General features: G+C 40.8%; 1 protein-coding gene across 2 annotated transcripts in view; it reads left to right on the plus strand.

Moving 5' to 3' along the window:
- The first annotated feature begins 372 nt into the window (after positions 1-372).
- siah1 (siah E3 ubiquitin protein ligase 1) overlaps positions 373-11,267 on the plus strand; it is a 33,472-nt gene continuing 22,577 nt past the window's right edge. The window contains exons 1-2 of one of the 2 annotated variants that reach the window (XM_034878165.1): positions 391-541; positions 1,448-1,532. The gene's annotated coding sequence lies outside the window, so the exon portion shown is untranslated. Of the gene's footprint in view, positions 542-1,447; positions 1,533-11,267 lie in introns of both variants that reach the window. The other variant, XM_034878164.1, reaches the window with a different exon arrangement.

Raw genomic sequence — 11,267 nt, forward strand, 5'->3', positions numbered from 1 at the left:
TTTTCACACGTGCAGTTTCTGGATGAATTGGAGAAGTGAAAGAAAAATGATGTGAAAGTAACACACAATATTCCCCAGAGTAATTGTCTGGGGGATATTGCGCGTGTGTGTGTGTGTGTGTGTGTGTGTGTGTGTGTGTGGGAGAGAGGGGGCCTGCGTGCGTGTGTAATGGGGAGGGTGAGTTTATTCATGATTAATTGAATATAATATTGGGGGAAATTGATTAAAACAATATCTAAGTTGGAAACAAAGTCTAAGGATAATATATATGCATACATTTATTTTGGAATGATTAATTTTATATTTGGAGCCTACTCCATGCGATCACTGTGCGATTCGTGCAGAGCGCGCTCCCGCGACAAACTTCAACAACTGTGCGCGCTCTAGAACGGCTGGTACTTAACGCCTGGCGTCTGGTCTCTGTTACAGCAGCGCGAGTGTGTACACCGAATGAACGACGATAAAAAGGGATCCTGGGTCTATCCCCTTGCCATACATTCACCCATTTATCTGCAGTGAGCTGAAGGATAATTCGTCCGAGGTAAGCGGGTGTGCCGTGGCAAGGGAAACATCGGATTTTCGAGTGCAGTGTGTGTAACGTTACTGGGGAAAACAACAGCCCTGCTGTAGCAGACGTTAGCTTCCTTCATTAGCGCGGTGCTAATGTTGGCTATTGGATAGCTAGGTAGCTGTGCTTGGCAGAAAGCTGGCTGGCCGTGTCGCTAGTTGTCGTGCCGTTTTAAAATGCACACTTGTCTGCGATGTGCACTCGATTTGTGGGCCTGGTGAGCAAATGTGGTTGTCAACTGTGCACGAAAAACCGTTATGGTGTTTGTTTCTTAGCTTGTTTTCACACTTGCCAAGCTAACAAGTACCCGATTCAGCTAGCTAGCAAGCTAGCTAGCTGAACCGGGTACTATGCTATGGGGTACAGCTTTACGGCAAGACAAGGCCTTGTATGTCTGAAACAGTTGATGCCAGCTAGGCTCCGCCGTTATCCGCCTTGTCAGACAATTGTGCTTTCAAAGCAGGTTAGTTCAGGTCAACAGAAGCCCATCATGGCTTTGTTTTGTGAAGCAACGGCACTAGCATAACCTGATTTAGTGACTGCTGTAGAGGAAGTGATGACTAATGTTTACTCAAAGTAACAACTGCGGCGGCTGTCCGAGATCCACCGTGACTGTGTGTTTGACCTGTCTTGAAGGGGAGGACGAGTGAATGTCGGCTTTAAATTGTTCATGAGATTGCTCTGATCTGCTTTATAACACGTTAACCTGTGTGTGCATTGCTAGTGCAGCAGTTGAACAGATCCTATCATTGTAATTAATGTTGACACTTGTAGATGTGTTATGAACTAGCTAAGCTGTCAAAAACAAAGAATTGTGTTATTATAGTAAAGTAAGAGACTCATCAATGATCACGTTTGTTTGTTATTCTGGCTATTAAGGTCTCTGCTCAGGTTGAGGGGGGATGGATCTATGCTGGGAATTACGTGAGGTCAACACATGTAATGAATCTATAAGAAAGACAAGGTCAGTAAGTTATCCAGGGCTAAAATGCACAGCAGTTTGGTAAGTTTTAGTACGTGGAAGTGACTCCGTTGCCATCAGTGCAAAAGTTTCAGATGTAAAAATGCTGTAACATGAACGGCCAAAATTGAGGCTTAGGCTGGATCCCGTTTTTCCCTCTTACCCCTATGAAATGGGACACCACATGGTTAAACAAACTTCCAAGATGCTGGTCTGCAAGTGTGTGTATGTCGTATGCGGGGTTTTTGACAAGTGTTGTATGTATGTACAGTGAGGAAAATAAGTATTTGAACACCCTGCTATTTTGCAAATTCTCCCACTTAGAAATCATGGAGGGGTCTGAAATTGTCATCGTAGGTGCATGTCCACTGTGAGACATAATCTAAAGAAAATCCAGAAATCACAATGCATGATTTTTTTAACTATTTATTTGTATGATACAGCTGCAAATAAGTATTTGAACACCTGTCTATCAGCCACAATTCTGACCCTCAAAGACCTGTTAGTCTGTAAAATGACTGTCAATCTCCCTTGGACTGGGGTTCCATGCAAAATCTCACCTCGTGCGGTCTCAATGATCCTAAGAAAGGTGAGAAATCAGCCCAGAAATACACAGGAGGAGCTGGTCAATAAACTGAAAAGAGCTGGGACCACCGTTTCCAAGGTTACTGTTGGTAATACACTAAGACGTCATGGTTGGAAATCATGCATGGAACGGAAGGTTCCCCTGCTTAAACCAGCACATGTCAAGGCTCGTCTTAAGTTTGCCAATGACCATTTGGATGATCCAGAGGAGTCATGGGAGAAAGTCATGTGGTCAGATGAGACCAAAATAGAACTTTTTGGTCATAATTCCACTAACCGTGTTTGGAGGAAAAAGAATGATAAGTACCATCCCAAGAACACCATCCCTAGTGTGAAGCATGGGGGGGGGGGTAGCATCATGCTTTGGGGGTGTTATCTGCACATGGGACAGGGCGACTGCACCTTATTAAGGAGAGGATGACCGGGGCCATGTATTGTGAGATTTTGGGGATCAACCTCTTTCCCTCAGTTAGAGCATTGAAGATGGGTTGATGCTGGGTCTTCCAACATGACAATGACCCAAAGCACACAGCCAGGATAACCAAGGAGTGGCTCTGTAAGAAGCATATCAAGGTTCTGGTGTGGCCTAGCCAGTCTCCAGACCTAAACTCAATAGAGAATCTTTGGAGGGAGCTTAAACTCTGTGTTTCTCAGCGACAGCCCAGAAATCTGAGTGATCTAGAGAAGATCTGTGTGGAGGAGTGGGCCAAAATCCCTTCTGCAGTGTGTCAAACCTGGTGGAAAACTACAGGAAACGTTTGACCTCTGGAACTGCAAACAAAGGCTACCGTACCAAAATATTAATATTGATTTTCTCAGGTGTTCAAATACTTATTTGCAGCTGTATCGTACAAATAGTTAAAAAATCATATTATGAAATCATATGAGATTATGTCTCACAGTGGACATGCACCTACGATGACAATTTCAGACCCCTCCATGATTTCTAAGTGGGAGAATTTGCAAAATAGCAGGGTGTGTGTGTTCGTGTGTGTTCGTGTGTGTGTGTGTGTGTGTGTGTGTGTATTACATTTCTTTTATGTTCACTTTGGTGGTGGTGCAGATGTTATCTGTGTAGCACTTAAATGTGTTTGCAATGTGCAAAACATTACTTAAAAATATATTTTATTACAGAAGCATTCTCCGCTATTAGAACCATAACTTACATGTCACACACACAAAAAATGCACTCAGAAAAGACACACAAGACCACTAACTATTGATCTCAACATGACCACAAGCTATTCTGATATTTCAGACCACAGTCTGAGGTCATAACCAACAACAATCCACAGGTGCATGAATAGTGCAGGAATTAATTACAATTGGTTACAATAATACAGTACTGATGCATAACAAATGCATCAGTATCAAGCATGTATCAATGTCTCCAAAGCATGTAGTGTTATGCACTGATATCAAAAGAAAATTCTCTGCTAATGGTTAAAACTGTAGACATGTATGGAGTCCATTTAAAGCAGAGAAATGCGGGACTGTTTTGCAAATCAGCAATATACTGTTAGCATAGTAAGCTAGAGATTTTTAAAACTTTTGCATTAAGAACATGATTGCAAGTCTATACGCACAGGACTGTATAGAGCACGTAACAAGCCTGTCGTAATTTTTAAATGAATTACTTAATGTATATATCTAAGGTTTAGTATGTGGTCTTTGCTGACCACGGTAGAGTATTCCCCAAGTACAGCCACATTATAGTCTGACTGCATCTCATCAATGGAAAATGCACTCAATTCAAACCTATCGTATAACATCAGTGTTTCCTCTTTGTTAATGTGTTTTCTCTACGTAAATAACATTGTGGACACTGTATTAGAAGAATTTACTGTTTATCAGACCCCAGATGAACGAGAAGCTAACCTTAGCGAAAGCTGCGGCCCCTCTGCCTCCACGGAGACGCTGTGTTCCTCCGACACGCTGTATTAACGTTATCGTTAGAAAACCGTTTTCCAGGTTAGTGCGGGTGCATACCGCTCAAAACCAACATGAAAAATGTAGCTAGTAATGTTAATTCAACGTTTTGTTTTGATGTCAAACGTAACCAGGTTCGGGTGACCTCCGTACGGTACTGTCTATTTGCTGGATGGTTTCATGGTAACAGTCAGTAGCTACCACTAGCAGATAAGCCCATTGACAGCAATGTTATTGTTCGTATTTTGGCACAGTGTTTCTGACTGTAGTGGTCATAGTCACTGAAAGTGTGAAATAAGATGCTAAAAAGAAAAACTACACACAGTTTTCAGGTAACGTTTGGCGTTCAACAACAAACCACCCCTTTTTCCCGCCACAATTGAAAGAAATTCTTGGGGAAACACTGAGCATATTAAACACACTCGTCAACACTGTGCCCAAGACAAAGCAGTCTGTCAGAAGAGTTAAGACTTTTATGGAGGTGGTAAACTGTTTACCTATTTCCTGGGGAACACCCTGAGTCAATCTGAGTTGTTTGAAATTCATTAAATATTTGACAAACTGTAGAGAAAGGCCCTGCAATGTCATTCCTGTATTACAGCTTCTATTGTAACTATTAATGACACACAAATTGTGCTTTTATTGACATTAACTTGATAAAAACCTACAGCGTATTGGGCTCCATGGGTTAGGATTTGAAAATGTAGTACTACATTGTGTTATGGATTCATTCATTTAAACTGAAGACAGACTTGAGAGCTGCAGTTAGGGCCGGGCGATATAGAGAAAATCAAATATCTCCATATTCTTGACCAAATATCTCATTGTCAGTATTGCGACGTTTGTATGGTTAACTATTGCTGCTTTTAACAAAATGTTATTTACACAATGAGAGTTTGATAAATATTCTCCAGAAATGATTTAATGACTTAGTGGGAAAATGTAAATAATAGAACAGTCTGGTAAGATCAGAAAATTACATCACTTTACTGTAATGCAGCCTGTAAGGGCAACACTTACCATATTACGATATATCCATAATCTAAGACGATATCTAGTCTTGTATCGTGATATAAATACATCGATATATTGCCCATATATCCTAGGGCTGGGCGATATGCAGAAAATCAAATATCACAATATTCTTGACCAAATACTTCAATGTTGACGTTGTGACGATATTCTTGGATTGACAATTGGTGCTTTAACAAAATGTAATTTATACAATGAGATGTTTGATAAATTATCATCAGATATGTCAATTTAATGACTAAGTGGGTAAAGGCAAATACGAGAACAGCTAGAACAGTCTAAGTTCAGAAAAGTAAATTACTTTATTCTAATGCAGCCTTTAAAACCAGAAAACACTTAACACGATTCAATTTTACAATGTCCCAAATCTAAGACAGTATCTGGTCTCATATTACAATATCAATATATTATCGATACATTGCCCAGCCCTAGGTTGTCCCATTTGTTGTTAAAGATTGGAATTGCCCACAGCTTGCATTTGAAAACCACTGGTGCTCAGGGTCCAGAGGATTGAACTGTAAAACACTAGTCTGTGTGTCCTGTCTATCCTAGTACCTTATTTTTATAATTTTTTTTTTTAAAGAAAGTTTAACACACCACAATTAATGCTGCACTAAAGAGTATACACATTTACAACAAAGTACAAGATGGGATTGTGGGAATACATGCAGGTAAAAGCCTTCTCTACAGACCCAAATTGAAACCTGCCCAGAGCTCGACTACAAAATCCTTTTGAAACAGTTTTCTGTTTTAAAAGTCTTAGAGATTCATTGCCATATGTGCCGCGATTTGGACCAGTTAGACCTCGGCTCAGGTTTAAATTGTCCAGCCCTAACGGGTGCAACAAAACTTTAACAGGCAGGACAGTCAGCCTGCACATGCCCTTGCAGTCTTAATACGAGGTCTGGTGAGGCTATCCTATAAGCCTCTGTAGGGGTGGTATGGTGTTCAATGCACAGAAAAAGATATTAGGTCCAGACATTAGTTCTCTTTGGGTGGTGTTCCCGTTTCTTATAAAAGTAGAAAAAAAGTTATTCACATAAAATAGCACTTCACCCAGTGCTGATTAATAAAGTTCCCTGCCATCCACACCTTTCCCTCACTAATTAACACACCTGTAAATATACCTAATTCCCAGTGACGTCCCACACCCAATGCAATACTCCAATGCCAAGATGACTGTGATCTAGTGGCACAAACTCGGCTCCAACCCTGGTACAAGCAGTTGCTCTTTGCAGAGATATATAAAATCTGTAAGTTTATATGCAAGCATTGGCTCATATGCCACAATGTGTGACCAAATGATTAATATTAGGGCTACAACTAACAACAAAGTATTTTCATTAAGAATTACAGAATTACAATTATTTATTTTTTTTATTTTTATTTTTTTCAGCAACAAAGCGTAAAGGGGAAGCCTAAACAAGGACTCAAGTCTCGCTTGTAAACCTACTGGGTTAAGATGAGTTCTTTTATGGGGAATGAAAGGCTTGGTCTGATGAAGTAGGTCATCGAATCCAACCGAAGCATTGACAGAAATGTTGCTGCCAGTTCTACCGTTGTTTACCTTTTTCTTCTTCTAGTCCGTAGAAATGGCAAAGTTGTTGGCCTTTTGCTCATTAGTGCTAGCTCTGTTCAGGAGAAGAGTGCAACTAGTGTCGCAACCGCCACGCGTGTGTACAAACCGTTACGGCGCTCTCGTGGCGTCACATTTGCGCAAGACTGCGTCTACTGTATGACGCCCTGCACTGGCCAATCGATCAGTGCATCCTTTTCATTTCTTTTGTTTGTTTGAATAATCTTATTTTTTCAACTAATAGTTAGACCTACAAACTAGTAAAAAAATGTCTGTACAATATCCTTAAGCCCAAGATGACTGCTATGACTTAGCTACAGTTATATTCGGATGTATTGTTGTGTATATAACAAAGAAAGCTGCAAATGCTCACATTTGCAACATTAAGAGGAGCTTAACAATTATTTATCAACAATTTAACAGATCAACCCTCACAATGTCATCAAAAAGTCTATCTTTTGTTATGTTTTGATTAAGAGACGCCTACTGGCAGAAAGTGACAGAGGTGTTTGGTACTGATGATTTAACCAGGTGAGTTGAATCCTGGTCCAGGATGTAGAAGAGCTCCCATTGTGGCTCACATAACATCGTTATGTTATAACATCGTTGTTTCCCTTAAGGCGGAACTGGCTTGGCGGGCCGATGACCTGAACTGCAGCAACGCACAGCTGTGAGTCCATTAGTTCACTTGTCTGCAATAACAGCAGGACAGTCAATGAACTTGTACAGGTGAGTTAGTTTAACAGGTGAAGTTAAGATAACATTGTTAACCTACGAGTTACAAACACAGTAACATGCTGACTGAGTCTTTTTTTTTTTGTAGCTGAGCTAGACTAGAGGACATTGAATTACAGATAGAGGTTGCCTATCTGTCCTCACGGTCCTCCATGAAATCAGCTGGAAGTGATGTCCTGTAGGCGCGGTGCGTTTTTATGTGGAGTGAACACTGCGATGGACTCTATTTCAAAGAGTTTTTTGAGTGCTGGTCAATATGTAAGTTAGCAGGCAAATTAGCCTTTTGTGTCCTTATGAATTTGGCAAACAGTGACGTTCCACTTCCGGGATTGCTCCGTTGCCACCGGGAATTCCACTGAATCACACTCTTTTCGGTCGGATATCTGTTACCTGTTCAACTTACTTTGTGTTAGAATTCTAAACTCCGCTGGATTTCTGAGGACTATGGTTAAATGCTCCTAAGATCTCTGTAGAGTAAATCCAGACAGCTAGTTAGACTATCTGACCACTCTGAGTTTTCTGTTGCATGACTAAAACAACTTTTGAACGTACACATGTTACACCAAAACAAGTTCCTTCCTTTTGTAGCGGTACAGTGGCTCCATGCGGTGCTCCATAGTTTTGCATTTTTCAGTAGTTTTATTTAGTTTTGACTTGTTTTTAAATTCAGTTTAGTTTAAGTTTTTAAAGCAGGTTTGCTTTTTTATTTTTTTTAAATGCTTAGTTTTAGTTTAGTCTTTTTTTGTAACATGTGTTATTAGTTGGGATTTGTAAAGGTCAGAAAAAGTATTGTGTAATAACACAACAAAAACATCATACACTTTTAGAAATATGTATTCAGAATTTATTCAACAATAACACCAGAACAAACAATGTACATATGATGAGCACACATGACTGTGTGTTACAGTCTACACAAGACGCTGCAACAGCCAACAGACTAAAGACAGACATCAACAGGTGTTTTGAACTTTAGTTCTAGTAAAGCGGTGAACTTCTTGAAGTCAATCAACTCACACAGTTGTGTAGACATCCCAGTATCGATCCACATATTGACCTACTTCCCCCCCGCTTTTGGTGTTCCTGCGTATTTACTTACCAGCTATCGGGTCGCTGGTGAAAGCAGCCTGTAGTGTTCTCTGTCCTGCAGTTGTCTTCGTCATGCTGCTGGCCCTACGTATTCATGCGTCCGCTCGTAATGTTACCGGGGTTAGCTTCTGTTTCGGGGGATTTGGCCTTTTCCTTATTACCGTAAGCTAGGTTAGTCTCCTTATGTTTGTTTCTCAAATGTAGGCTACTTTCAAACTTGTGGGATGTTTCCCTGTATAAACTGTCCACATAGTATACCACCTTCCTCTGCAAGACACTTGCTTTTATCTGACACAGTAATAATCAAATATCACTCTGCCTCTTTCTTCCGATTTTCGGTACCACCATGATGACGTAAGGGGCACGTAATTTCTGGGTTACCAGTCGGAAACCATAAACGTCTACGGAAACGGTCATGTTCGGAAAGATAACGTTATTTGCTCCATGAAAGACATTGACAAAGATCATTTTAACCAAACATAGATATTTTTTTGGCACCTATAGCACGTTGAGCATCACCACAAGCCTGTAAACATAGAGGCCTCAGTGAAGAAAAGAGAGAGCATCGCAGCGCTTGGAAGCACTCTAAAACCTATTTTCTACCGTCTGTTTAAAACTCACAGAAGAAAGTAGAAGCTTCTGTTATTCATTCGGCTTGTAAAATTAAATGAGAATCAAAGTCAATTTTAAAAATCTAAATTATTTTCAAATTGTAAATGGGGTGAATCAAGACTGCGATTTTATCACTATTAATCATGTAGGCCTACACACCAGTCAGCATAGTGTTTTAATGAAAATGTAACTCCTAGCATCTGCCAGAAAATATAGGATTGACTATTAAGCCCAAGAGGTGTCTTAGTTTAATTTTCGTTGGAACTGTGCGTGGGGGGCATCCTGTTTTGATGTTAAGGGAGAAAAGAGTCATTATGCTGCACCAAGTTAAATGTATTAAGCGTAAGACATTTTAGTTGAGTTAGTTTAGTAAACCAACTGTGTGCAGCTCAAATATCTAAGTAACCAAGTATTGGATTGGGACTCTGTATTGGCAGATATATTCAGTATTAAAATTGGATCAGGGTCAAAAAAGCTTATCAGGACATCCCTACAGCAAACCTTTGCTTTTTTTACTGTCCTGGCACACAGCAGCAGCACGTGTCTAGTGAATAAAGCCCAGCTCTTCTTCACAAGAATGACAGCTCTTCCTGGCAAGAGAAACCAAGTGACTCATTGGTTCTCTAACCGTGTGTGTGTGTGAGAGAGATACACTGCTGATTTTGCAAGTTTTCCTACTTACAAAGCATGGAGAGGTCTGTAATGTTTAATCATAGGTACGCTTCAACTGTGAGACAGAAAGTAAAACAATAATCCAGATAATCACATTGTATGTTTTTTTAATAATTTGTATTTTATTGCATGACATAAGTATTTGATACAGAAACTTTTGTCTGCAATCACAGATCATGTTTCCTGTAGTTCTTGACCAGGTTTGCACACATTGCAGCAGGGATTTTGGCGCACTGCTCCATACAAACCTTCCCCAGATCCTTCAGGTTTTGGGGCCGTCGCTGGGCAATACGGACGTTTAGCTCCCTCCAAAGATTCTCTATTGGGTTGAGATCTGGCGACTGGCTTGGCCACTCCAAGACCTTGAGATGCTTCTTACAGAGCTCACCTTAGTTGCCCTGGCATGAGTATTTTGGGTCGTTGTCATGCTGGAAGACCAGCCACGACCCATCTTCAATGAACTTACTGAGGGAAGGAGGTTGTTGGCAGAGATCTCGCGATACATGCCCCCACCCATCTTTTCCAGTCGTCCTGTCCCCTTTGAAGAAAAGCATCCCCAAAGAATGTTCCCACCTCCATGCTTCACGGTTGGGATGGTGTTCTTGGGATTGTACTCATCGTTCTTCTTTCAAACATGGCGAGTGGAGTATAGACCAAAAAAATCTGTCTCATCAGACCACATAACCTTCTTCCTTTGGACCATCCAGATGTTCATTGGCAAACTTCAGACAGGCCTGGACAAGTGCTGGTTTGAGCAGGGGGACCATGCTTTCGCTGTAGGATTTTAATCCATGACTGCGTAGTGTGTTACTAAGGGTTTTCCTTGAGACTGACCCAGCTCTCTTCCGTTCATTGGCCAGGTCCTGTCGTGTAGTTCGAGGCAGACCCCTTACCTTCCTCATGATCATTGATGCCCCACAAGGTGAGATCTTGCATGGAGCCCCAGACCGAGGGACACTGACCGTCCTCTTGAACTTCTTCCATTTTGTAATAATTGCGCCAACAGTTGGTTGCCTTCTCACCAAGCTGCTTGCCTATTGTCCTGTATCCCATCCCAGCCTTGTGCAGGTCTACAATTTTATCCCTGATGATACACAGCCCTCTGGTCTTGGCCATTGTGGAGAGGGTGGAGTCTATTTGAGTGTGTGGACAGGTGTCATTTATACAGATAACGAGTTCAAACAGGTGCAGTCAACACAGGTAATTAGTGGAGAACAGGAGGACTAACATGTCTGTGATAGCCTGGATTCTTGCTGGTTGGTAGGTGATCAAATACTTATGTCATGCAATAAAATGCAAATTAATAATTCAAAAATCATACATACATGTGATTTTTTTTTTCTGGATTTTTGTTTAAGATTCTGTCTCTCACAGTACCTATGATAAAAATTACAGACCTATATGCTTTGTAAGTAGGAATACATGGAAAATCAGTGTATGAAATACTTGTGTGTGTGTATATGAAAGGCAGACATTTAATCTTTAAAAAAAAATAAAAATCGGGGGGG

This window comes from Etheostoma cragini, chromosome 8, assembly GCF_013103735.1.
Source record: "Etheostoma cragini isolate CJK2018 chromosome 8, CSU_Ecrag_1.0, whole genome shotgun sequence".
Lineage (NCBI taxonomy): Eukaryota > Metazoa > Chordata > Actinopteri > Perciformes > Percidae > Etheostoma > Etheostoma cragini.